Here is a 25,961-nt window from a genome sequence, read left to right as displayed (position 1 = left end):
CCACTCCTTCTGATAGATAAATACACAACAAATGTTAGGATATCATTTTATCAGCAATTAATCTCTACAAGGCTTGCTCTCACATTTGCTTACAGGTGTTACCAGAATGGAAATTTGGGAATTGCAGGCTTGTAAATCAATTCAGTGTTGCCGCAGTCTTTTGCCCTACCTTGCTCCCAGCTAAACAGAGGCCATGTTTAGGGCTTGGGAATAGGCTGTGTGAGTTCAGTGCACTCCAAGTACTGGAAATAACAAAACCCAGAATTTATCCCCAGGCTTCGAAAAGAAACTTCAGGAACTGGAAAAACACAAAATAACTCATGAATATTGGACAGCTTGTTCTGAAATTTGGAGCTACAGTGTATCAGTGCATAAACAGCACATGGAGCCAAGCAGGCTGGGGAGCAGCCATCTGAGGAAGCGGCAATACAGCTCAACCAGTGCCACATCACTGTGATGTAAAGCAGAAGGGAAACAAGTCATTAACGTCCATCAGCGAATAAAAACATTTGCTCCCAGGCTCACCTTCGTGGCAGGCTCAAGTTTGTGCTGTTTGTCATGTAAGACAGGAGCAAGACATGCTCACGGGCACTTCACAAATTACAGAGCCCACTGCTGGTAAATACTGCAACCCTCACTCACTTATTCCACGCAGACCTTTTTACTTGGGCTAGGAATGCTTTTCTTTACAACACTCTGCACGTGGTGTTAAGCTGACTACTCTTAAAGAATTTCTTTTCTTTTAAATAACAGAAACAATTAATCTGCTTCAGAAATATAATCAACTCTTCCTGAGCTAGAGGCACACGAAGGAGACTGGCACCCTGGGGTACATTAAATAGAGCATAGTCAACAGGGTGAGGGAGATTCTCCTGACCCTTTGCTCTGGTTGGGACACATTTGGAGTACTGTTGCAATTCTGGGCTCCCCAGTTCAAGAAAGACAGGGAACTGCTGAAGAGAGTCCAGCAGAAGGTTACTAAAATTACTGGGACCTGGAACCTCTCCTGTACAAGAAAAAGCTAGGAGCCCTGGGGCTGTTCAGCCTGGAGAAGAGAGGATGGAGAGAGGATCTTGTCAATGCTTATAAATATCTAAAAGACAAAGACTTGTGTTACTACCTGGGGCTTCCATCAGGACCTCACGCCAATGCTTCACTCACTGCTGCGATGGCTGAGTGCAGAAACAGGACGATGAGAAGCAGATAGATTCCAGATAGAAGAAACCAGCACAACAGAAGCAGTGCGGAGATAGCTGCCTTATTGAAAATAATGTGATTTACTGCCAGAGCAGAGGGTAACAAAGTTATTCCTTAGCTGCATCAACAGAAACAAGGCCAAACTGAAAATAAATAGGTAAACAGAATTGATGCCATCCTCTTCCGTTGCCTCAAGTGGGGAGAATGGGGCTGATGCTGCATCCATGCATATGTGCCCGCTGCTCCCAGGGCTGGACAGAAGCAGACCCCATGGCTCCTGCTTTGCTTGATCCACACCAGGGTAGAATCATAAACATTTTCCACTTAAACGAGAACTAAATTTAGGTTTTTATAGTGTCATGGTACCTCCTTTCCCACACTTTCCTGGAGCTATCCCAGTACAGCTCAAGTTCTCCAGCTCTCCTCTCTCATTAAAACGTGACTCAGCTCTCCCAGCTGGAAGCACAGAGACCCACGCAGTCCCATTCTGGCCATCAGCAGCGTCCTGTCTTCACTTCTGCATTCACCATTAGGCTGAAGGCAACAGAAGGCTTTGGATGGGGGAGAAGTGAGTGTCACTGAAGCTGTGTGTGCTCTAAGCAGCTACACGACCTGTCAGCTGGAGTTTCTCTTGCGTCCCTTTTGGGAAAGTCCTCCTAACATACAGGACTGACCAAGGGCACCTGTACAACAGACAACTACTACAATGGAGCAGCACTGCAAAGAGCAAGTGGTTTCTTTGCCTTTAAACCTATTCCCAAATTAATACCACATAACACTCAGATGAGTCAAAATAATGGTCGTGGTAAGAAGAATAAACGGGAAGTCAATGCTAAATAGCACCACCTGGTGACACCCACTATACCCATACCAAGTCGCTTGTGTCACCCTGCTGAGATCTGGCAGCTCTTCATTTGCCATTATTTTCTTATTGGACACAGTGCTGGCACAAGGACCCCTCGGAAGAGAGCTGCTACTTTCTGGGTGCTTAAAACACCCTGGAGTCCATTGAGTGCCTCAATCCTGGAGCCCAAGTGTCACCCACTGAGTCCCAGTCCTGCTGGCTTTGCCCACGGCCCTTTATCAGCTCAGCAGGTTTCCCAGAGCAATACACCACAAAATGCTACACAGCTTTCTGCAAACACATTGCTTGCTTAAGATTCTCATCGATTTGTAGCTTCAGTTTTTCCAGCACTGTGAAATGTCAGCGCAGGTATCAAACTACCAGAAATAGCTGAACACCATTGGTTACATCAAATAGAAAAATCACTAAACTGTTAAATACAGACCCTCTCTCAAAGCTCTCTGCAGATCAGAAGGGATACGTTGACAAAACAGCAGCAAACCTGCCACACTGTACAATCCCTTCTAACTGCAGCCACTCCTGCACGCTACAGGCGATGACTCAGTAGCTCATGAATTCCACACACCCTATTTGTTTCTACATTCAGTTCCACAAAATCAGCTCCTTGTCTACCGCCAATGACATCTGGTAGCAATGACAAGGCTTTTCTGTTTTTCAGTGGTTATTTTTTTCCTAGGAACAGAGAAGCCAGGCGATACGCAGCCTTCCTCTCACAAATGCAGTGACCCCTTTTTGCAGTGTGTTCTCATGCTGCTTTTTGTTCCCCTCCTTCCATTGCTCTTCCACAGCTGGAATGTGAATGCTGTGACAAGACCCACACCTAAGCTCACAACAGCCCTACCAGCAAGGTGCCACCTGCTGGAAGAAGGATAAAGCCAAGGCTCACAACCTAACCTCATTTTCTTCCTTCTCCCAGTTTGGTCTTAGCAACTTGGTTGCCAGCCTGGGACCCAAGAGCTCTCAGTGCAATGAAATAGGGAACTGCCTGCTTGCTTTGTTGAAGGTGTAATGCTGAGAAACACTGCAATGATCTTGAGTTTGGCAGATAATACAGAAGGATAGAATGCATTAGGTTAGAAGCACCTAGTCACACTCATCCTGAGGCACTGAGCACTTTGAGGAGCCTCCCTCCTGCACAAAGGGCATCAGGCTGCAAGGCTGCACCGAGCTACTGCACAACATTTAGCCCATTTTCACCTAGTTAAATAAAACAGTGCACACAATGTTACAGTGTTAGCAAATGGAATGCAGATATCTCTTTATGATGGACTTGTTTGCATCTGCCCACTGTGGCATTTTGCACTGCGTGGAGCGGATTTGCTCGGCGCCGCTGGGCAATCCTATGAGTTAACTGTGTTGATCCAGCGGGTGCTACTTCCACTGAATCATTATTGATAGATCTTACTGCAAATAGTAAGGGCAAAGATTTAACTGGGAGCTCAATCTGAGCTCAGATACAAGTCCTGGGACTGTCTGAAGTTGCATGACTTGCTCCAGCTCTATGAGACAGGTTAGTGAGCATGGTGGTGATGGGTTGGCAGTTGGACTAGATGATTTTGGAGGCCTTTTCCAACCTTAGTGACTCTATGTTTGCTGCCTAACCTATTGCACTGCATTGCTATCCACTGCCCAGCTACTTCCATCTCATGGCTGGTTACAGTGCAATGATGGATTAAAAATCCCTCATCAGCAGAATAATTGTTGCAGAGAAAGTATATAATTGGAGATATGGAAGTAAATGGTGGGGAAAGAGGGACAATATGCAAATGAGTTTGCTCTGATAAGAAAAATTTTCTACACGGTCACTCTGAAAAATCTATCATGTGTAGCTGGCACACAAGGAAGGGGTAGGGTTCAGTTTCCAACATCTCTGAAGCATAGCCACCTGCTGCACAGCTTGCAGCAAAGCTGGGAGCCAAGCCACAGAAGGTGAACAATTGCACTGAGTACACATCTACAGGGAACAGACAGCCACTCATGTGAAAGGAAGCAGTGGTGGGGTCAGCACTGAGAGTGGGGGAGATCCTGTCCTACCTTCCTTTACAGCACCGTCATGGGAAGAAGCAGGAAAGAGCTGGAGGAGAGTGCAGCAGTGCAGAGCATGGGGATATGCTATAAAAGTTGGATTGATAGAAGGGCTGGACTAAAAGATCTGCGTGCAGAACACACAGGTCAGGGGGACACCTGGGGATGGCAATGTCAGCTTCCCATTGCCATTACAGAATTGAAAGAGCCCGAGGAGGAGGTTTATTGCAACGCCTACTGGAGAGGGATCTATCTCCAGATTAGGAGTCATGGCACGAGTGGTACTCAACTCACCCTGCAGCTCACTCACATCCCTTCAGAAGCCAAACATACAGCGTGGGGCTGCTGGGGACCTGCAGCAGCTGAAGCCTGCTTTATGGGAGCAGACAGCAAGTCCCAGCTTGTCTACCACTGTACAGTGCAAAGCAAGCAACAATTTCTATACTGATAAGAGAGGAAAAGAGCACAATAAAGGGAACTAAATAATCACAGTGCCAATATAAAGCGAGACAAAGAAACATATTGGAAGAAATGTTATATTATCTGTTCAGCAAAGTTCTGAAACATACCCTTCCCAGGAGAGCAGGGAGAAACGAATCACAGCGGTGTGCAATAAGGCATAATATCATTCGGTGCTCAATCTGCTGACCTGCCAGGTCCCTTCCTGTCCCACATTCAGATGATCTGTTACACAATGGCTCTTGTACAGTGCTCACATTTTTTGAAGCAAAATTCTTGGACAGCAGCCTGGAGGGGGATTATTCACTTACAACAGCACCAAAAGGCATTACCCAGGCTCCCAGCTGCCTGCAGCTCCCTGACGCAACCTCAACTTTGGCAGCTGCGTGGTGAAAAACCAAACCGACGTGGATGGAAGAGAAAATGAGATTAGCAACCAAGGAGCTTAGGCTGTGCTCCGTGGGATGGCTATGACCTTACTGCAACTCGGCTGACTCCAACTTTTCTTTATAACCTACTTCAGTTAGAAGTTCCCCCACAGACAGCCGGGGGAGTAGCACAGCCTGCAATGTATGCTCAAAGCAATTCCCAGCCCCAGCAGGCTGATGCACAGCTCGTATCACCATGGGCACATTTTTGGGGTACTTCTCGCAGATCAGAGTACGCCAGCACGCCTCCTTCACCCCCAGCCTCCGGAATTTAGTTCCCAGTGCTGATGTCGCAAGAAAGCACTTCATCAGCGGAGAGCTGTTGAGCAAAAGGGAAGACGTGGAACGAGGGAAGTATGTAGAGCCGGGCAGCACTTGGGAAACCTTGCCCAAAATCCGAAGAATGCTTCAAAATAAAAGCCGAAACCCGGGGCAGAGAGCGGCTATCCGCAGCCCGAGCGGACCTCATCTCACACCTGATGCAATCCGGACCAACCCCCCGCAGCATTGCGACCGGCCCGTGCCGCCACCTCCCCGCTCCATCACGGCGGTACATGGAAAGGGGCACCCGCACCCCGCGCCGCGTCCAATCCCCCTGCAGAGCCATCGCACCTGCAGCTCCGCAGCGGCTGAGCGATGCCTCCGACTGGGCACGGAGGTGTTTCCCCCCACACCGCCTCGCTCACAGCCTGTCTGGCTCTGGGAGAGGACTCCCGACCGGGCTGCGACACACGGAGAGGAATTTCAGCTCAACTTCTCTCACTGGCTCCCACCGAGCATCCCCCTTCCCCGGTCCCGATGCCCTTACCGCGGCGGTCTCCTGCGGACGGGGGGCGGCGGTCTCGCAGCCTGCAGCGGACAGCCAACCTCCGCCAGAACACCAACCCGCCGGGCTCTGCCCATCCGCCCGCCGCGGCGGCCGCGCCCGGTTTAGAGGCGGGGCGGAGGCGGTGCGACGAGGGAGGGTCCGGCTCCGGTCCTGGTGGGGAAGTTTGTGGAGGCTGAGGCGCTCCATCCTGGCGCTGCTCACGGCCGGGACCTCGGGCAGCGAGCGTGCGTGCCAGTATGTGCTGCTGGGCTGCTTCCTTGCTACGGTTGTAGGAGGAGTAGAGGGATGGCTTTGCTTTGAGAATCATGGAATTATAGAATGATTTGGGTTGGAAGGAGCCTTAAAGCCCACCCAGCCCCAGTCCCCTTCCATGGACTGTTTGCCCCCACCAGCTCAGACAGCCCAGAGCCTCATCCAGCCTGACTTTGGGTGTCTCCAGGGATTGGGGCAACCTGCCTCACCACCCTTACTGTAAAAAACTTTTTCCCTATATTCAGTCTAAATCTATGTCTTTAAGTTAGAAACCGTTCCCCCTTGTTCCTTCTCAACAGATCCTGCTGAAGAGTCTGTCTCTTCTTTCTTACAGCCCCCTTTAGATACTGAAATGCTGCTCTCAGGTCTTCCTGGAGCCCTCTCTTCTTCTGGGGCAGGAGGAGGGCACTCCCTCAGCCTTTACAAAGTGCCTCAGCTCTACAGATGAGCAGTGTGATGCTGGAGCTAAGTCTACACGTTATCAGCCAAGTAGGGAGAGTTTGGTGACAAAGATCCTTTCCCTTTGTGGGTCAGGATGCTGCCTCCCGTATTGTCTCTGTGCTGGTTTGAGGCAGCCATGCAGTGGTGGCTTTGCCATCTGGACAGAAATCTAGCAGGAAAAATCATGGATGGGAAGAGAGGGAGAGCTGACATGAAAATCCTGATCGGTGTGTGCTGCAGAGAGCTGCTGCAAGCTGGTGAGTGCCAAGCCTCAGACTGCTGAGTGCAATTACAGGAGGCTGGAGGATAGTTACAGGGGAAGAACACAGTGATGAGCGCCTCAGAGTCTTCAGATTGGAAAATGACACCAAAGATTTTACTCTTTGCTCATAAATGCTGCTTTGTTTCTAGCAAGAGAGGAGAGAAATGGGAGAAGGCTGCATCTATTGAGGATGGCAGTTAGCACACACAGCTCATCAGTTATTCTACTTAAAAGAAATGTTTCCAACCAGTATCTTATGTGATACTCAGACAAGCACATAATTTGTTTTACAAATCCGCATTGCAGAAAAAATGGATGTGTCCCCTGGAATCTTTCTCTGAGGATTTATCCTGATTTTAAAAGAGCTGTTTTTTGTTTAGAAAATACTGATCATCTTTTGCTGCATCTGTTGTCTTTGCTTTAGCCAACATCTCTCTTCTGTATGTTTTTGTTACTTCGGTGTGTGAAGAAAAATAGGGACCACAGATCTTTCATAGGTGAGCCCACTTTTCTTCTGCTCTGCCTTTTTCCTCCTGGGGCTGCCCTGGCACACAGCTGGGGTTGGCTGCATGGGGAGCAGGCAGGACGCCTTGCTCACATCATGGTGGGTCTTTCTTCTCCTTCTGCCTCTTTCATGAGACCCTTTTGGGCATTTTCAGTATCAGGTTGGAGGCTGGTCTCCTACCCAGTATCTGCATGTGCTGAGCAGTGGATCATTTACTCTATTTATCGGCTGTGTCCTTACAGCCATGGGGCAGCAGGGAAGCTTCAGTGCTGTGTGCAGGAAACCATCTCTTTATGGCCATATACCCTGGGTAGATAAAAGATGACAAGACAGCTTGTTTTCTGTCATAGAATTGTAGAATCATTTGAGGTGGAAGGGACCCATGAAGCTCATCTAGTCCAACTCCCCTGCAGTGAACAAGGACACCTACAGCTCCATCAGGTGCTCAGAGCCCTGTCCAGCCTGACCTTGTTTGTCTTCAGGGATGGGACAGGGATGGGACATCCTCATCTAGACATGAAATGGACGGTGATCACAACCCTAGAATTTGCTTGTGGAAGATAAGTGATAACCACTGTGCAGGAGTGAAGAGCAAAGACAAGGCAAGGAGATAAAATAGTACTCTGTATAAAAGCTCCTTATTTCCACCAACATGACCGCAGCAGATATGAGCACGGGGGCGAACAGTGAGCACAAAAATGCTCCTTTGTGGGGATAAAGCCACATTGTGCATGTGTGTCCAGGGCTGGATGCAGGCGTGATGTGGCTGAGGGGATGCAGGCACTGTGGATCTCAATGTGTTTTGCACCTTGAAATCTCATGTCCTCAAAAAGCAGCCTGACCCTGGGCTCCTCAACCGCTGCCTAGAGGGGGTGTGAGCAACAAAGGTGCTTTACGTGTCTGTATTGGCATTTCCATTTAGCCCTATCACTCCAACTCTGTCCTAAACATGTGAAGTCCACCATGTGCACCGTCTCCCTTCGGTTACATCAAAACTGCTGTGACTGTGGGCTGCTTTTTCTGTTCTAATCCACTACCAGCCATTTTTTCTCCTTCGGCTCAGGTCAAAAATTGATGGCACGTACCTGGTCTTGGTAGGGGGTGGCCTATGCTCCCATCCCCATAGTAGAGCTGCCCCTTGTTGCTCATTGCCACATCAAAAAAGGTTGAAAGGGTTAAGAGAAACATGACTGCAGCAGGACTGAGCTTTTAAAAAGTAAATAATTCAGGGGAGTAAACTGCTGCCCAATACTGATTGGCCTTCTCTGCTCTGTGTTTGCACTATCTACACCAAAATTTGGATCTTTTTTTTCCAGTGAGCTGTTGCTTCCTGCTGTTCTGGGACCCACATCAAATTCCTTATGTTTTACTTATGGTTATGCCCCATCCCCAGGAGTGCAGAAACGTTTAGAGCTCCTGACATGGAGACATGGCTGCAGAAGAGCTCAGGAATGCCTGTGATAAGTGAATGTTTCTGCAGACATTCTTCTTTGTGGCAATTAGCTGGATTTAAATAGAGATGTGCTGTGCTGAGAACGTCATCACTGCACAGCTGCAGGAATTGTCGTCCCAAGGTCTCATGATGAGAGCTGTTTTTGTGTTTGTCCCTGCTTGGATTAAAGCAGAACTTGTTTCCAGCAGTGGTCGAGGTTAAGAGTACATTGCTGCACAGAGGGTGTTGGGATCTTTTTGTCTCTCCACTCCATCCATTTGCAATGGTTACAGCCAAGGTCAGGACACAGAAGAGAAGTGCTTTCTGGTTTTAAGTTGCAAAGTGTTGAATTTTCCTGACAGAGGGGCCATGGGAGGGTTTAGAGCCTTGAAGATGAAGACATTATCTGTAATATCAAATATACGATAATCTCTGTTTTCGTGTTCCCTGAGCCACAGGAGATTAAGGAAGAACACTGGGGAGCAATCTAGTGTTTGTAAGTCAATAATGGTGCATATAAACACAAGGATTTAGGCAGACATTTTCAGATGCTGTAATGGGAGGCAGATAAAAAAACGAACACTTACGAAGGCTGGAAACACAGAATGGTTGATATGATTGTGTAATTTAGATAAAGACTTGCTGATGTCGTATTATATAACGTAGCTAAGCACAGTCAATTTTTCTAAGGTGTTTTCAGTCAGTGCCTGATATTTTGTTCTGTTAGACACGATGCTTGGAGAACGAGAGAGCCCTTTGTTCCATAAGGGCTCATCTGCTCCCATTGCCTCATCTCCACTTTATAGCATTTCTTTCTCTATAAGCCATCTTGTTTATTTCCACAGCAACAATGATTGCATCTCGAATGTGGTAATAGAGAGGCTAAAAGCTTCCAGAACACAAGTCCACTGCACTTAACAAGATGATTAAAGCCTCCTGATTCCCACATAATACGCATGATCTTAACCTAGTGCATTGTATAGGACTAATGGACGTGTTTCCTGTGCAGTGGGACTTTATAGTGCCATGGTCCTGGCACTGATGCATTCAGCCACACCAGTCTTCTCAAAATGTGGACCAACAGGTCATGATGGGTTGATGGTTGGACAAGATGATTTCAATGGTCTTTCCAGCCTTAGTGATTCTGTGATCATTTTGTACTGATTCAGTGCTCTGGCTGCCCTATAAATCTCTCTTACTCTGAGTGCCTGATACTCGTCCAAGTACAACAAAGCCACTCATTCTGCCACTTGGTTTGGGTAAGGGGACTGGTTACAAACCCAGGAGAGGACATTTAGAGATGGTCTATACACCTATTTTATCCACTGGTGAGATATTTTTCACCAAACTATGGGTGCAGGTGTTGTGAGCTCCCTATCCCTAACTCATAGGCTGGTTGCATTAAGATTCATCAGCCTGGAAATGTTTCCAGCTCTGGAAGGAGAGCCTTCAGCTTATATCTCCAGCTCTCTGGAGTGCAGGTCCCCACTGCTAATAACTCTGCTAGGAGCATCCTTTGTAATGCTGTGGGTAGTTCTCAGTAATTCTCAGAATGGTCACTGTAAAGTGAAGTTGATGCAGAGAATGGGAATGACAGTGGTGGTCTGCAGTGTGAGATTAAAAGAGCTTGGCTGATGGAGTGTAAAAAAATGAAGGTTTAGAGGGGATGTGATCATCTATAAGCATTTCAGGAAAGGTGTTCCTGCCATGCAGGAACAAAATCCCCCCAGCTCCCAAAGCTTGTGAACTGTGCTGGCACAAGAACAAATGGGTGTTAATGAGGAACGAACACATTTACTCTGGAGATAGGAAGAGGTTCTTTAGTAGTCAAAGAAAAGTGATATTTCCGTCAGGAGATGAAAGGAAAAAAATCCTAGGCTAAGTTAAAAGGAAGCTTCATTGCTGTGTGAAAAGCAATTGATGAGGGGTTTGCTTGCAATAGCAGAAGCCAATTTCATCAACCACTCATGGCTTTGTCCCGTATTATCCTTTCCTTTTACTCACAGATCCCTTTGTAACCTGAAGAAATGAAGAAAGTCTGTGATACACATTTTTGCCCTCCCACTTTGGGTGGTGACCAAGGAGAACTACTGTTATGTAGATTGATCCAAAAGTAATGCCTTCTATTTATTTCCATGGGAACTACAACAGGTACAAAGAATGGAATAACAGTACTTGATAGAGAAAATTCTCAGCTAAAAATATATATATATATATAAAAAAATCACTGGTTTTCAACATAATCACCTCCATTAGCTATGCATTTTCACAAGTGATGACTATAAAAATCTGCACCAGCAGAGGTGACCCTCTGTTTCACAGCTGCTATGATGGTGTCATAGCTTAAATTGAGGTGTGGCCTCAGCAATGCCAAAGCGCAGAGGGATGATCACCTCCCTTGTCCTGCTGACTGCACTATGTCTGATACAAGCCAGGGTGCCGCTGACCTTCTTGATAACCTGAGCACACTGCTGGCTCATGTTCAGCCAGATGTTGACCCCCAGATCCTTTTCCTCCATATAGCTTGCTAGAAACTCTTCCCCAACTCTGTAGCAATGCATGGGGTTGTTATGACCAAAGCACAGGAGCTGGCACTTGGTATCGTTGAAGCTTATACAATTGGCTTTATCTCATTGATCCAGCCTGTCCTGATTCCTTTGTAGGGCCTTCCTACCTTCAGGCAAATTGACACTTCCTCCCAGCTTAATGTCATCTGCAAACTTACTGACAGTGAGCTCAGTGCCCTCATCCAGGTCATCAATAAAGATATTGCAGAGGACAGGCCCCAGTACCAACCCCTGGGGGAGCACCACTTGTGATTAGTAACCAGCTGGATTTAATTCCATTCACCACTATCCTCTGGGCCAGGCCTTCCAGCCAGTCTTTTACCCCAGCAAAGAGTGTACCCATTCAAGCCATGGGCTGCCAGCTTCTCCAGGAGAACGCTATGGGAGACAAAATAAAAAGCTTTACTAAGTCCAGGCTTATAAACATTTAGATTCCTCTGGTGGTTGTGAACCTGATCCATACTTACAGTAGGAGCAACACTGCTCCTCCAGTCCCCACCTTCCACGCCATCTACTTCAGGGCTGTGTGAAGAGCAGTTGCCAGTGAAGACTAAGGCAAAATAGTTGTTGAGTTCCTCATTTTTCTACTTGTCCATTGTTACCAGTCTGCCTGTATTGCTCATTAGGAGAGGTACACCTTGGACTTTCCTTTTCTGGTTGGTGTACCTGTACCTTGTTTCTCAGTATGTATATGAATAGTGTACTTCATACACATTGAGACAAAAGGTGAAGGTATGTGGGCTCTGCAGCCCTGATTGTCTCTTGTAATGGAAATTCCATCAGTCTTTGGAAGACCAATACACAGCCATATGAAGAAAAAGCAACTATCTTAAAGTGTGTGTTGCAGGCACTAATCATTGCCAAATTACTACATTAATGCTATGGCTTTGGACTCTTTGCCCTCCTCAAAATACTGGAGGTGTAGGTGTAGCAAAAATAGTTTCATGTTTCTGGAAAAAGATTTATGGAAATAGCTGGTACCTACAAATTTCTGGGTGTTCTGGCTGGATCCAGTACAGCGTAATGCAATTATTTACTGTCTTTTCCAATAAAAGAATTAAAATCCTCAGAGAAAACAAGTAGAAGAGAAGTTTGAGACAGAAGTTGTTAGCAGGAGATGATTCTTCCATAAAATGAGATTAAGTTGTAAAACGTCCTTGCTGCAGGATGTTGTGGATGTTAAAAATCACTGAAGACCAATTCATGGAATAAAATAAGACTGAGGGCTATTAAGTCACTACCAGTGGATCTGGAAGTCTCTAAGATGCAAAATGCTGCAGGCAAGGGAGGTATTTGGGTGTGTATCACTATACGCTGTACTAAGACAGGACTAGCAAATGTGGAGCATCTGGTTTGGCCACTTAAGAGACTAAATGTGGGGCTAGTTGGATGGAGACTTTGGTGAATCCTGGTACATCCACTCTTATGCCTCTGAGCTTTCTTCCCATCTGCTCCTTGAGCTGCAGGTAGCCCCCCACCATCTGCAAACCCCATTTCGCTATTTATTTTTTTATATGATGTTTCAATAGACCGTCTTACTTCCCTCCCCCTGCCTCTTTCCCTCCTTTCCTCCTTTCCTCCTTCCCTCCTTCCCTCCTTCCCTCCTTCCCCCCCTCCCCCCTTCCCCCCCCCCCCCAAAAGCCTTTGTTCTGATTTTGAGTGAAGAAGGGTATTTGTTTGTTTGTTTTCAGAGTCACTTAGGTGCTAAGATGGTGGAGACAGTTATCCCAGGTGGTGGAAGAATGGAAGTACCATGACAGGAGAAGGAAGCCTGCCATCACTATTTTCACCATCCTATCTTGCTCAGAAGCAGCATGGTAAGTATCTACATGGCACTGAATTTCATGCTCAGTTTTAATAAATAAAATCTGTGTTCTAAGTGAAGGCACACAGACAGAGTGCCTTTGTGAGGAGGAGACTTAAGCCCAGTGTGTGTTTTTGGGAGAAATGCAGAATTCATTTTGGGCAGGGAAACTGACACAAACAGCAGGCCATTTTTCTTTACAAAGGCTCTCTTTCAAAGTTGGTGCATGCAGCAGAATGAAAGCTGACTCCATAATCTGTACTGAACAATAGCTTGGAATATTTGTTAATTTGGCTATTGTACATGCATACATCATGCTTGGGTGTAAATAAAATGGGTCGTACTTGGATCCAGTGTGAGGATGTAACCAGTCTGTTACCATTCTGACAGCAAGGAAATGTTTATTTTGAGTCTCTTCCCCTGGCCAAACTAATGTCCACTCTGAGGGAGCAGGATTTCCATTTCAAGTTCATCAACAAAGAAATGAAAGATTTTGTCATCACTGTAGAGGGAAACTCTGTATTGGTTCTAAACTTGTCTTTCTAGTCCCTGTAACTTCTCCTTAGGACCTTTTCTTGACTGAATTCCTGTTCTCCTTATAGCCAACAGTAAGTAGCCAAAGAAGAACTTGGTCTTTATAGGTAACTTGAACTCCACGTTACAGTAAATGTATAAACTCTTACACTTCTGTTTCTTGTGCAGAAGGGGGACAGTACAGCTTCCCAAGCCCATCCTTAGATGCCTGAGGTGTTCCAACAGTAGGTCAGCACCTGCTTAATCACTTATGGCAGTGGTTGCCTGCAGATTTGTGATAAGTTGTCCACAAAGCTTTGTGGGGATGTAACATATTTGCTCAGTTCATTTTGTGATTTATGCCCATAATGCCAAGAATATTTAGGTTGCTGTACTGGAAGCACAGAAAATTGCTGGCATAAGGCACAGTGTGTTTGCAATGTAAGCATCTGAGATTTTGTTCAGATAATTGAATGTAACTGAGAAGGAAGCAATCCAAATTAGACTCTTTCAAAATCAGAAGTTTTAATGTCTGAAATCTTTTTTCCTTGGATGTTCTGATCACATTCAGCCCACTGATTATCATTAGGCAAGGATTTTCAGTGGCAGTTGTCAGAGCTTGGCATGAATGACTTGCCTCCTATGTACATCACAAGGCATAACCACACGTAAACATTCTCTAACAACTTGAGAATTTTGTTATGTTTGGGCCAAGAACACAGAGATCTGTTCCAGCAGGAGAGTGGTTGCATATATGACTCAGTATATTGCACTGCCTCTAAACACATAAATGCTTGACTGCTACCAGTGCTGAGCTTTATGGTGTTCCTATAAATTGGCTTGTTTTTATTCTGGAGATCTCAACGGCCAAGTCCTTCAAGGTGGGGGTATGGAAGTGTAGATTGGGTAGCTTCAGACTGTCCTGGGAAAATTGGTAGGTGAGGATAACAGTGTGGTCAAAAGGCCAGATATAAAAGGAACAATCACTCAACCTATAAAAGGAAGCCACATTCATGGACTAATGACTGGTTAAAGCATACTAAGGAAAAACTTTTCACAACTGAGAGAAAATGGACTAATATACTGCTGTTCGTGCTGGGCTCCTTTTCAATGTGTTCATAAATGATCTGGGAGAGAAGTGAGTTAGGAAATGACAGCACTTCCTGATGATGCAGAGTTTACAGAGAATAATAAAAATTAAAACTGACAGGAGAGAATAACAGAAGGATCTCATAATGCTTATTGGCTGAATGGTAAATAGCAAATGCAATTCATGTACTTAAGGAAAAAAACAATCCTAACCATGCACAGCAGCGAGGTCTAAAATTAGATATTGCCACTCAGAAAGAAAAGCTTAGACTCATCACATATAACCCTATGAAAATGTCAACTCAATGCTCAGCAGAGAGAACATGGCAAATCAGATGGTAGGTATTGTTCAAACAGGAAGAAGGCACAAAAGGGGAAGAAACAAGCTCCTCTAGAAACGTTTTTCCTTCACACCTGGAATGCTGCACACACAGTGCATGCAGCTTTTAACTCTTGCTGAAAATAATCAAAATGAAGTAGAAAGGATGTGGAGAATGACAACAAGAATGGTAGAAGCAATAGGACTGCTCCTACTTGAGAATGCTTTGTAATGGCTGGAAAGGGGAGTGACTGAAACAGGGCTGTGGTAGGGGCTGTGTTGTCATGAGTGCGATGGAGAAGATGAGTAAAGAACAAAATGATAGAGCCCTGCTTGTTTGTTTGTTTGTTTGTTTGTTTTCTCAAAACAAGAACCTGAAATCTCAATTTTTTTTTAAAATTTATTTTTTTTCTGACAACTCAGCTTTTAAACAAAGAGAAAGAAGAAATTACTTCTTTACACGGTCTGGCTGTAAACTGTAGAACTCCTTGTTCTGGTGTAGATGCTGAAGAATAAATGGCTTTAGAAAGTGGTTAAGCAAATTCAAGGGAAAAAAGTTAATTGGGGATATTAATTATGAAGATTTGATGCAGTGATCAGAAAGCCCATAAACTGCAAGTGGATTAGGAAAGTAGTAGGAGTAGTATGCCACATCCTTGTTGTCTAAACATTCATTACTTTCAAAGGTAGGATACGTCCCATATTGTGTATAGGGTGTAAATGGACCCACTGTTAAGTGTTGTTTTCTCCCCTTAGCTGAAAAATTGGGCAAATTGGGTGCTAAGTTTCTTTCAGATTAGTACTAGGCCTTGAAACTCCAGTTTTCCCAAGGTTAAAGAGGAAGATGGCAACAGTCTGCAAATGCACATAGGTCTGTGTCCCCATGGTATTTCATCCCATGAGACCAGGCAAGCCAGTCTCCTCTCCTATGTGCAGTTCTGGCTCTGTTGTTTTCAATTAAGGTACCATCTAATCACTTGCTAACATTTTCAAAACATTCATTTCCATCCACTGGCAAGTTTTGAGCTAATTTGGTATAGAGAAGCTGCTTTCTCTAAACCATCTGAACAATGCAGTCATAAAGCTGATGTGACAGGGAGTTTCCATAGCTTCTGCTGCTGCATAAAGGTTTGCTTTTTGTGACTCAGCCACTGATGTAACCGGGTTACTCATCAGAAAACTACTCAAAGAAAGGACTAATTCTGCCCTGAATTTGAATGTGGAGCTGAGGCAGAGCTGGAGTTACTGGGAGGGTGGGATAAGGAGGATCAACAGCTTTCCCTATCGCACTGCTTGGCGCAGTATGAGCCTCCACATTCCTAACTCCTCATTCCTTTCAGCCTTGTAACAGCTTCAGTAGCCCCAGCGCTTTGTGTTCACTTCAGGAAGCAGCACGTTCAGTCCTGGAGCCTGGGCTTTGGGCAGCACAGAGGCTTGCATGTCCCCTTGGACATGCTGCATGTCTGCCCCATGTTGGTGACTCCTCACCCCACAGCTGGCCCAGCCCACACTTGGTTCTCGTGGCACATTTCCCCGGGATAGCATTAAGTGCTTTCCTTGGTTGCAGGAGGAAACTAGAAAGGGAGTGATTCATGATGAACCTCTGAGTCATAACGCTTGAAAGAACGGTTTTAGGGTAGGGCAGGATATACCTTGCTTGGTGGTGAGCCTTCAAACCCCTGTCTAACTCTCATTTCCCTGCTATCAGTGCTGCTATGTGCTTGTTTCATTTGTACTATCACCCTTCACCCAACTGTTTAGATGAACACTGAAAATCGTGGTTGTGACCCTGGCTTTGTGCAATGAATTGCCTTGGGGCTGGACAAATCTGTCCTCTCCCCACAAGGCCAGACCCAAAGTGAGAAACATGTCATTGCAATGGGATTTTTTCTTTTTTGGCAGCTGCAAAGCCAAAGCAGTGCCGACACTTGTGTGGTCCAGAGAAACTCTTCACAGATGTAACAAGTCTATAGGCCCGTGTTACAGGTCTGTTGGTCTAGTTCTCCCACTCTCTTCTTAATTAAACTTTAAATGAATGTCCAGCAGGCAGGGATGGAGGGGACCAAGAAGGCCTGAATCCCAAAGGCTGTCCCATACGAGGTCGGACCAAATCCTGCAGGTGCTGCTGAATGCTGCCAGGAGCTCCTTGAACATTAGTGTAGCAAAAGCAATGATGTAAGGACATAAACAGCATGAGATAAGCAGGGAGAGGGATCTTTGTGCCTTTAATACTAACTTCAATTTTTGTTTATTTATTACAACATTCACAAAGAGCTTAGGAAAACTGGTCTTTAAATCTGTCAGCTTTTAAAAAGACAAAACCTAAAGCTTCAGCATGTCATTATCTGAAAAATTTGTAAGACAAAAGCTGGAGAGAGGTGCAGAAGCTGAGCAATGTTTTCCAGTGCCATGAATGGAGCTGAAAATGAATGGGGAATACATAGCTCACATCTCCAACCTGCACCAACAGCTCTTCCAGAAGAGAGGCTGCTTCTCCACTGAGCTCACTCTGCTGGAGATGTTTATGGCTGTGTAAGACACTCTCAGGTCAGAACAGCAGATTTGTCACATCTCACATGCTGGCATGGGATTTACCCATTTGACTTCTTCTTTCCATCGTTTCCCTGAACCCGCAACTTGCTCATAGGCAGTCATGTGCTGCAATAGCCTGTGGGATCTGATGTGTGAGTTCTCCATCATGGAGAAGAGAGTATGGAAGCAGGGTCTCTTGCAAACACTTTGCACTCATCTTTTACTCCAGACGGTCCAGACCAGTAAAGCATCAGCCTTGAAGTGATTTCTTAAAGGACCATCATGTTGTTTGTTCTGAAAATGAAGAAAGCTTTCTCATTTCCAGAAAAAAAGTTATGATAAATATTTTCATTTCAGTACGATTTTTGTTGCTGTTGTGTTGGAAATCAGTTTAATTTAGCTTCTTATCACAGTGACTTGGGGGCTAAGAATAACTGGAATCAAGCAGATCCGAGACGGTGAGACAAGTATTTTGAGAATTGAGTTCAAACCAGCATTACTCATAAGTAGAGGAGAAAAACTGCTTCTGCTCTGAGCTCAGACTCCTGTGGGCCTGAGACAAAGAGGAGGAATATAAATTTTATTTCACTTAATCAAATTTAGAACCATTATGAACATGCAAAAATTCTAATCTCTTTGCACGGATGGTACTCCATAGCAGACCAGGATGGAGCAGGACAGCTGCCTTCAGATTTCTGACTGGAAAGAGTTGAATCAGAAGTATGGAAAGGCCCAGGTCCCCTGTAGGGTGGGGGGAGAGGAGGAATGAACACACAGCAAGAGAATACAGCAGAAGTTCCCTGTAGAATTTTATTACTGAAACTCACCGTTTGGTGAGAACAGGATATAGAAAAGAGATTAATTTGTGTCAAATGAAGAAAAGGAAGCAAAAACCAAGATGTATGCAGAATGCCTGAAATGGCGTGAAATGAATGGGCAGTCACTGTTAGAAGTTCTGTGTGGGTAAAAGCAGTGCATTGCACGGAGGATAATGAGGTTTATACTTTCTCTACTGTAGTTAAGATTACACTCCAAGAAGGCAAAGAGGAAGATACGAATCTTGGCCACTTATAGAATTAGGAATGAATGTGGAGGGAGTAAATTTGGGATTTAGTTAAAACCAGAGAACAGCAGAGCTGCTGAGAGAAGGGAATCATGCAAACACTGAGCTATGCACCACAGCAAAGGGACAGAGTGCTTTTGAAACTGGAGCACTGCTAGCACAGGAAGATGCTGATAGAGATCACAAGCAGAGAGGTCTAAGGTTTTCAAGGTTTTCACCTTTCAGGGAGGAAGCATTATCAAACTCTATCTAGTAGAAGGTGTTAATGCGGTGCAGCCACTCTGGTAACCAGGAGACCCAACATCTGGCCACACTTCTGCACCTGGATGGTGGTGGGACTGTTTTTAAAGTCCATTAGGTAACTGGACACCTGAATTTTCAGGAAGATATAAAAGGGTTTCTGGCCATTGCCAAATAAATTGCTAAAATTAGGAGATGACTGCATATGCAAACCCAGGAAAGAGGTGAGTCTGCCTGCCAGGCACCTTCCATCTTGGTGGCTTTTTTGGTGGCACCACAGCAGTGGCCACAGAGCAGAAAGCATAGTTACAAGGGGAAGATGAAAGCAAAGGGGTTTTGTGACTGGGCCACAGTGTTACAAAAGGAGATCTGTCCTCCTGCTCTGCATTGGTTGTGGTTGTTTTTGCAGTGACTTGCTGCAGAGCTGCTGCTCTTGCACTGTTCATCTTGGTTAGCCCAAGCTCTGACCCTCTCAAACCTGCAGCCCTGCAGCCTGTCCCATCACCTCATCTTCCTTTTGTTTTTAAACAAGGTGATGAAATTATTTGGTTGCCCCACAGAGGTCTGGAATGCTAAAAAACATAACTGGGGATTGAGAAACCAAATCTCCCCTTCTCTCCTGCAGTTTCCCTCCAGCACTCTGGCTGGGCAGCTGGATATGTGCCATCAGATTGGCTGTTGCTCAAAACATGTTCCAGCAACCACATGGCAAATGCAGTTGGAAAGGAGAGCCATTTCTTTGGGAAGAGGAGGTGTCCTAGAGACTCCTGTCTGTTGTTTGTCTCCAATAAAATCTGGCTGAGAATGAGTTCTACATTCACACAGAGGCCTCTGAGGGATTTATGATGATATTTCTTTCATTTGTTTCCCCTGGAAACAAATACTTGTTGACATGATTTTTTTTTTACTGCAAGTCTCACAAGGCACCAGGGCTATAGGTGGATGAGAGCCTCTAGTGCTTCATACAGTGGGGGTCAGTCTCCTCCTGACACTCTGATGCTCCTAAATCAGCCCCATCTCTGCCATAAGTCAGGTATTTTAGATAACGTCCTCTTAAAAAGTCAGAGATTTACATTGATTCAACCTGCTATGTGCTGCATTTGCTACTCATTTGTGAATATATTATCAGTGTCTTATAGGAACACACTCCCAACATCCAGTCCAGCCTGCTATCTTCAGCCACCCTCTATCTGAACGAACTTAGGCTCCAGGGACATCCCAACATTATCATGGTCATGGTGCTGGAGCCAGTCGTGCTGCAGATGGACACTGGTAAGCTGTGTGGGGCAATGGATCTGCATGGAGAAGCTCCGACATTCAGCTGAGTATGAGGAAAGGCTAGGTCTGCTTCAGTGCTACTCTGTGTCAGAGCCAGAGCCCTATTTCATTTCTCTGTTTTCTGGGAAAGGTTTAAGCTAGGTCCCTAGCTATGGAGCAACAGCTGAAAAAACATTTTCTCAGCCTCTGACCTGCTGGGACAGCTCTGCTCAGCACACTAGGTTTCATTTTGGCCATCCTCTTCAATAACTGTGCAGTGTGGCTGCATAGATATGAGGGCACTTGGGCACCAATGAGGTGCAACATGGTTGGGGGATGATCCTTTCAGCAGTGGTTGAGAAGACCAATCTATAAGACCAATAAATAACTTTCTTGATTAAGAAAGTTGTGCAGTCAGGATCTAAAACACATACATTGTTATAAATGTATACAGGGTACAGCTTCCATGAGGAGGTAGTGATGCGTGGAAAGACATTCTACTGGGGGGGGTTTACAGTTGTATCCTTAGCTGTTTTTCTGCCATCAAGAAACATCCCCACTTCCAAAATATTCCCTGCAAATCACCTAAACCTCTTTGTGGTCCCTGAGTCCTATTGCACTTAAAGTTCATGCCTAACTGACGTACATAAGAGCTAGTGTGTTTTACTAACTGTGAGTAAAAAACAGTTAAGCTTACTTCTAATAAGCGGCAGTTTGGCACAGATTGTGGCTTTAATGAATAAGTTTGAGAATGAAGGCCTGCCTCTACCAAAAGCACCTCACTCTGCCCTTCTTTCCTCTGTAAGAGATTTCCCACATGGTTTTCCATGTGGCTGAGGTCTCTGTTGATGCAGAACAGCTCTCTTTGGATGCCACTCTAGAGTACATATTCTTCTCTCTCTCATTTTAAAGATGTTATTTATTGACCTCAGACTGCAAGATGGTGAAATGGCTTGGGGCAGCCATGTAAAGTGGCTTACAGATCATTGATTGCCACAGATGATAAGACAGCAATTACACTGTTTACACCACAGTTTTGTTTTACAACCTAATTCATGTTCATTCCCCTGTAACAAATTTGCAAAGAAAAAGCACCCTTTCATTGGTGTTACTCATCTGTATAATTAAACAGTAAGTGCCTGATATGTCAAATAGATAGAGGCTAGAGGCTTATTCAGGTTTTGCTTGCAATGTATTTGCTCAGTATAAGACTGCAGCCCCTCATATTTGGCCCTGCTCCACTGTTAAAGCGATGAATGGAGGTCTAGCTGGTTACCCAAATTACTCTTGTAAGGGAGTACTGATATCAGACAACAAGATGCTTTCCTGGGCTATGAGTTGTATTACAGAAGTGTCCCAGGTTGGGCTGGTTAATCATTAGAGCTGATTCAGAAAAAGAAGCGAATGTACTTTTCCCCTTCAAACCCTCTCCAAGTTACCGGAGAGGAGGTGACAATGACCTCTTCCCTTCTTAGTCATAATTTGTTTCAAATGGGGATATGATGTAAAAGATGTTTGACTTCCCTGTCCTTTACACCTGGTTTGCACACAGGGAATGAACAATGCTGATCATACTAGATGGAACTGCTGTTTGATCTTCTGGCTTATAATTGATACGCGTTTCCTAGCTGCCGTGTGTTCTTTGCTCTTTACATGAAAACAGTACAGTGCGGCCATGTGGGCACAGCTCTGTCCCACATCACCCTGATTGCAAAGCGATCTGTAGCACACTGCATCGTCCTGCGCTGAGCAGGTATCTGTGGCTTCCTTTGAATTCCATGGAGATGCAGCAGTGAAGTTCTAATCTTTGCAAGTCTGGCTTGCAGGGGCTGATTTAGTGTTAGTGAGCTTTTCCTGTCACTGCTGCATTCCTGTAGGCAGCCTGCAATGCTCAGTGTCCTCATCCCCAACTGAGATTTGTTTTGCCTTTTGTCAGTTTTTGGGGTGCCAATGAATTCACCACAACCATGGCAAAATCATTAACTCTTTATACTGCAGGGCAGTCCTCCTTCACATTACTTTGTCCAGCCACTGCTGTCAGGGTCTGCCTTTTTTGTCCTGTGTCTTCTTTCTGGATTTCACCAACCCAAATCATCTGAATGGAAACAAATCAGTCTGCACTGAAGAACATTACACTGGCAGACGACAAAACTTTCAGAGGAGGATGCTTTGTAAGAGCCTTTCAATGTCTGTCAGATACAAAGGATGTGCCTTTTGTGAACAACCAGGGCAAGAGATGTGCTTGCTGCCACTTTGCATTTATCCAGGAGCTCTAAATGAACATTCAGTGAGACACAGGCTTTGGAACACCAGCTCCCCATCCCAGAACATGAGGATAGATGTATTCCAGGTCTATCCAATGAGTCCTCATATCTTGCTGCTAAAACTTCAGACTTCTGTATGTTTGGGCATTGTCAATGCAAACACTCTTTATATGGGCAAAGATTGCAGACCTGTGCAGGGTACTGCTCTGGGCCCATGGCCAACAGTTGCTGAGAGGCAGCTTGGTGACAGCACACCACCTTCCTATCATGTGGGTATGGTTCTGTGGTTGTGCATGGGCTTTTGTTTTGCTCTGTTTCGCTCTGTTTTGGTTTTGTGAATCACATTTTTAGTTCTGGATTCTTGTAGGGTTTTAGAGAAGTGATAGTTGCATACTAAATGCCCTTTCTGTGCAGGCTGGCCTGGTTGTAGAAAGCATCGTGGGCAGCAGGCAGTTGACTTGAAATGAGTATGAACCAGACCTGCTTTGCACTGCTATGAACATTAGAAAGAGAAACTATAGCAGTCAGTCCTCCCTATGTTACCCAAATATATCTTCCAAACTTCTAGCCCCTCAGTATAGAGTACCCACTGTGGATCAAGTGGTGATACATGGTGCTCTTCCTCATCTGGGTGCTTGTGCTGTTAGTACAACAAACGAATGTACTTCAGCAGAGACGTATTTTACATGCATGTATCTCCTTCTATTTTAATCTTTTTTGCAAGATCAAGTACTACACACTTGATTGGCAGCAACAAGGCATGAGCTCAGATTTAGGCAAGATTTCTAATAAAATCAGGAGCCCAGCTTGGGAAAACTAAACTTGCAGATGCTTTAAGGAGGTCATTTGTTCTGCTCTGCAGTGTGGATTAATAAAATCTCAAAGTTTGCTTTGCTCTTGCTAATGGCTTCTGCTTTGGAGACTTTCCTGTCTCTTTGCCTCCTTGGCACCCCAAGCCTCCCAGAACTTCCTTAGATGAAGGAGACAACTCATCTTGAATGCTTGGGCAATGGGTTCAGATTCTTCCCAGCTTTGTGCCATGTCCCCTCTTTGAACAGAAATACCTCCTAAGGTGAAGATGTTTCAGGCTTTCCATCTTCTCCCTTTCTTCCAGATTTCCATGTATTCTCCTGTCTCTTCAGGTGTTCTTTGTCAGGATCTTGGGTTTCACCACTACAGCTTCAAGTAGGGTTTAAGGAACTCTGAGGGTAAGCAAAGAACAATGTTAATTGAGGCCAGAGACCTTGAGGTCTTTCCCATGGAGAATACTACTAAGTGGCTGAGCAAGATTTTCACTGTCATTAAACTGCAAGGTCAGCATAGTGCTCCTTCCCTTGCTCTTTTCCTCCAAATAAACTAAGCCAACTCCACAGTCATCTTGTGCATCCAGAAGTTTAATTTAGGCTGAAAATTCCTCTGGGAAGCTTGGTATTGGGAGATTCCTCAGATTGCTTGGGATGAGGGAGTGCAATGATTAGCAAAGCAGCGCAAGCAGAACTGGGGGTATTCAGGCTAAAACAATTGTCTTCCTCTCATTTTTGGGTTTCCAGTAAAAGATGCTCAGAGGCAATTGTCTGCAAAAGCTCAGCTGCTGAAAGCATATCTGTGCTCCAAGTGGTGGCACAGCTGGCAGTGTTCTGCTCTTCTGCCCATCGGGCTCCAGGGTCCCCAGGCAGCTCCTGGGGGACAAGGACTGTGAACTCAGTGACTACTCATTGAAAGCATTACTTATATGGTGTAGCATGGCTCAGGCAGAGATAAAGCTAATTGGAACTGTGCTCAAATTCCTAATGAGTGGATGTCCTCTCTCTTTCTTCCATCTCCTTGTCCCTCTGCAAGCACCAGCAAAGCCAGAGTACACCTTTCAAGGCCTGAGATAACCCATGGTCAATGACCTAAAAGTTTATTCATCATTTAACTCTGGGTCTTGCTCCTAAACCAAGTGAGAAAGAATTTTTTTTTCTTTTTTTTTAATTTTTTTAATGAGCAAAGCAAGTGAAGGTCTCCTTCACCTTTGCCTTTCTGGGTAAATTCCTTTCTGACACGTTTCTGAAAACCAGACAACCTTTGTATGCAGTGGATAAAACTTCAGCCCAAACAGCAGTCATCTGAAAAGTTTAAAGAAAAAAAACCAAGGTTATCACAGAGCAACCTTCCTTGAGCCATCTTGCCAAACTGCTTCAGTTCACAGCACATTGTTGCTCAATATTCAAAAGCCAGTTCTTGCAGATAGACACCAGCCCACTAGTGTGATTATAGTCCATCTCTGCAAATCCTATAAAGCACACACTGAAACAGCTGGCAGATGAACAGGAGGGGTTATCTCAGTTCTCAGATAATATTTTTCCCTCTGTTCTTATCTCAATCGATTTAAGATGTGATAGCAGCAAAATAAGCCACCAGTTGTTGAATTTCAACATTAGTATCACTTCTCCACTGTGATTCTTGAGGAAACCTGAAAGGCTGGTTTCCTCCCTAAGAAAATATTTTCTCCACTTCTAAAACTACAAGTAGGAAGTAGAAAATAGGATCTTCATAAAAATACCATACTTCTGATTATCTCTGTGTTTTCTGCTCTTGAAAAATTTTGCTGAAGTTGACTCAGTTCCCGCTGAAATCTTTGAAAAGGTTTCTGTTGACCTGAAGGGAATCCAATCTGGGCACCATAGAGAAAATCAAAGCAGTCCAAGAGTCAGCTTATCACACACAAACAAGCACACATGAATATTTTGTATAGGTATCTAAGGCTACATCCACCGACACTGTTTCATTGCTCTGGGGTCCTGGGCCTCTTGTATTTTTCCTGTGTAAGCAGAGTGTGATGGCAAAAGGAGGGGAGAGGAGGTAGCAATCTGGGAGCTCCCAGATAGATTAGCTTATCCTTGTCCAAAAGTACATACACAAATCAGTAAAGGGACTGCAATACTGGGCCTGTGCTGGGTATAAGCCAAGCAATGTCTGATTTGTGCATCTTACAAAGCAGAGAAAGCAAATAGACAACTCAACCAGAAATCCACCTTGCAGCAGATCTGGGAAGGAACAGATTATCACACTCGGTATTGCCAGAACAATAGAAGGTCTTAACTTGGAGCTGTGGCAGATTGGGCATCACTTGAGCTACTTTAAACCATGGGAAGAGCACTTTGGGGAAGACTTGCTACAGATCATAGGACCAGGATGAGAGGTAATAGCTTTAAGTTGTGCCAGGGGAGGTTCAGGTTGGATATTAGGAAAAACTGCTTCTCAGAAAGAGTGGCAATGCATTGACACAGGCTGCACAGGGGACTGGAGGAGTCACTGACCCTGGAGGTGTTCAAGAAACATAGAGATATAGCACAGAGCAACATGGTCAGTGGGTATGGTAGAGATGGGTTAGCGTTGGACTGGATTATCTTAATGATCTTTTCCAACCTTAATGTTTCTGTGATTCTATGATACAGCTCAGATAGATATATTTGGGTTGTTACTATCTCTGGAAGTTTAGGGGTTTATAAGAATAGTCTAGATTTCCCTGAAGCAGCTTCAGTCAGGAGGGATTCTGTTCAGACTATTCCCTCAGTGCACTTTGCTGGCACATCTCAGCAAAAGGGCTTTTTGGTGGCCACATTCTTCTATGTG

At 45.0% G+C, this 25,961-nt stretch overlaps 1 protein-coding gene and 1 long non-coding RNA gene across 9 annotated transcripts in view; one reads left to right on the top strand and one right to left on the bottom strand.

Annotated features, from left to right (window-relative positions):
* Window positions 1–5,914, bottom strand: part of LOC128085869 (inverted formin-2-like) — a 37,952-nt gene extending 32,038 nt beyond the window's left edge. For 6 of the 8 annotated variants that reach the window (XM_052693835.1, XM_052693836.1, XM_052693837.1 and 3 more), the window contains exon 1: window positions 5,783–5,890. The gene's annotated coding sequence lies outside the window, so the exon portion shown is untranslated. Of the gene's footprint in view, window positions 1–5,586; window positions 5,606–5,782 lie in introns of those variants that run through there. The other 2 variants (XM_052693840.1, XM_052693834.1) reach the window with 2 other exon arrangements.
* The window catches only part of LOC128085885 (uncharacterized), a 98,488-nt gene that overhangs the window by 56,970 nt on the left and 15,557 nt on the right, over window positions 1–25,961 (top strand). The window contains exons 5-6 of the long non-coding RNA XR_008209142.1: window positions 12,954–13,079; window positions 19,952–20,094. This is a non-coding gene — a long non-coding RNA (uncharacterized LOC128085885). The remainder of the gene's footprint in view (window positions 1–12,953; window positions 13,080–19,951; window positions 20,095–25,961) is intronic.

This window comes from Tympanuchus pallidicinctus, unplaced genomic scaffold, assembly GCF_026119805.1.
Source record: "Tympanuchus pallidicinctus isolate F22 unplaced genomic scaffold, pur_lepc_1.0 scaffold3, whole genome shotgun sequence".
In the NCBI taxonomy this organism is placed as follows: Eukaryota; Metazoa; Chordata; class Aves; order Galliformes; family Phasianidae; genus Tympanuchus; species Tympanuchus pallidicinctus.
Note: the sequence above shows the minus strand (reverse complement) of the source record. Positions and strands in the feature narration are given on the sequence as shown.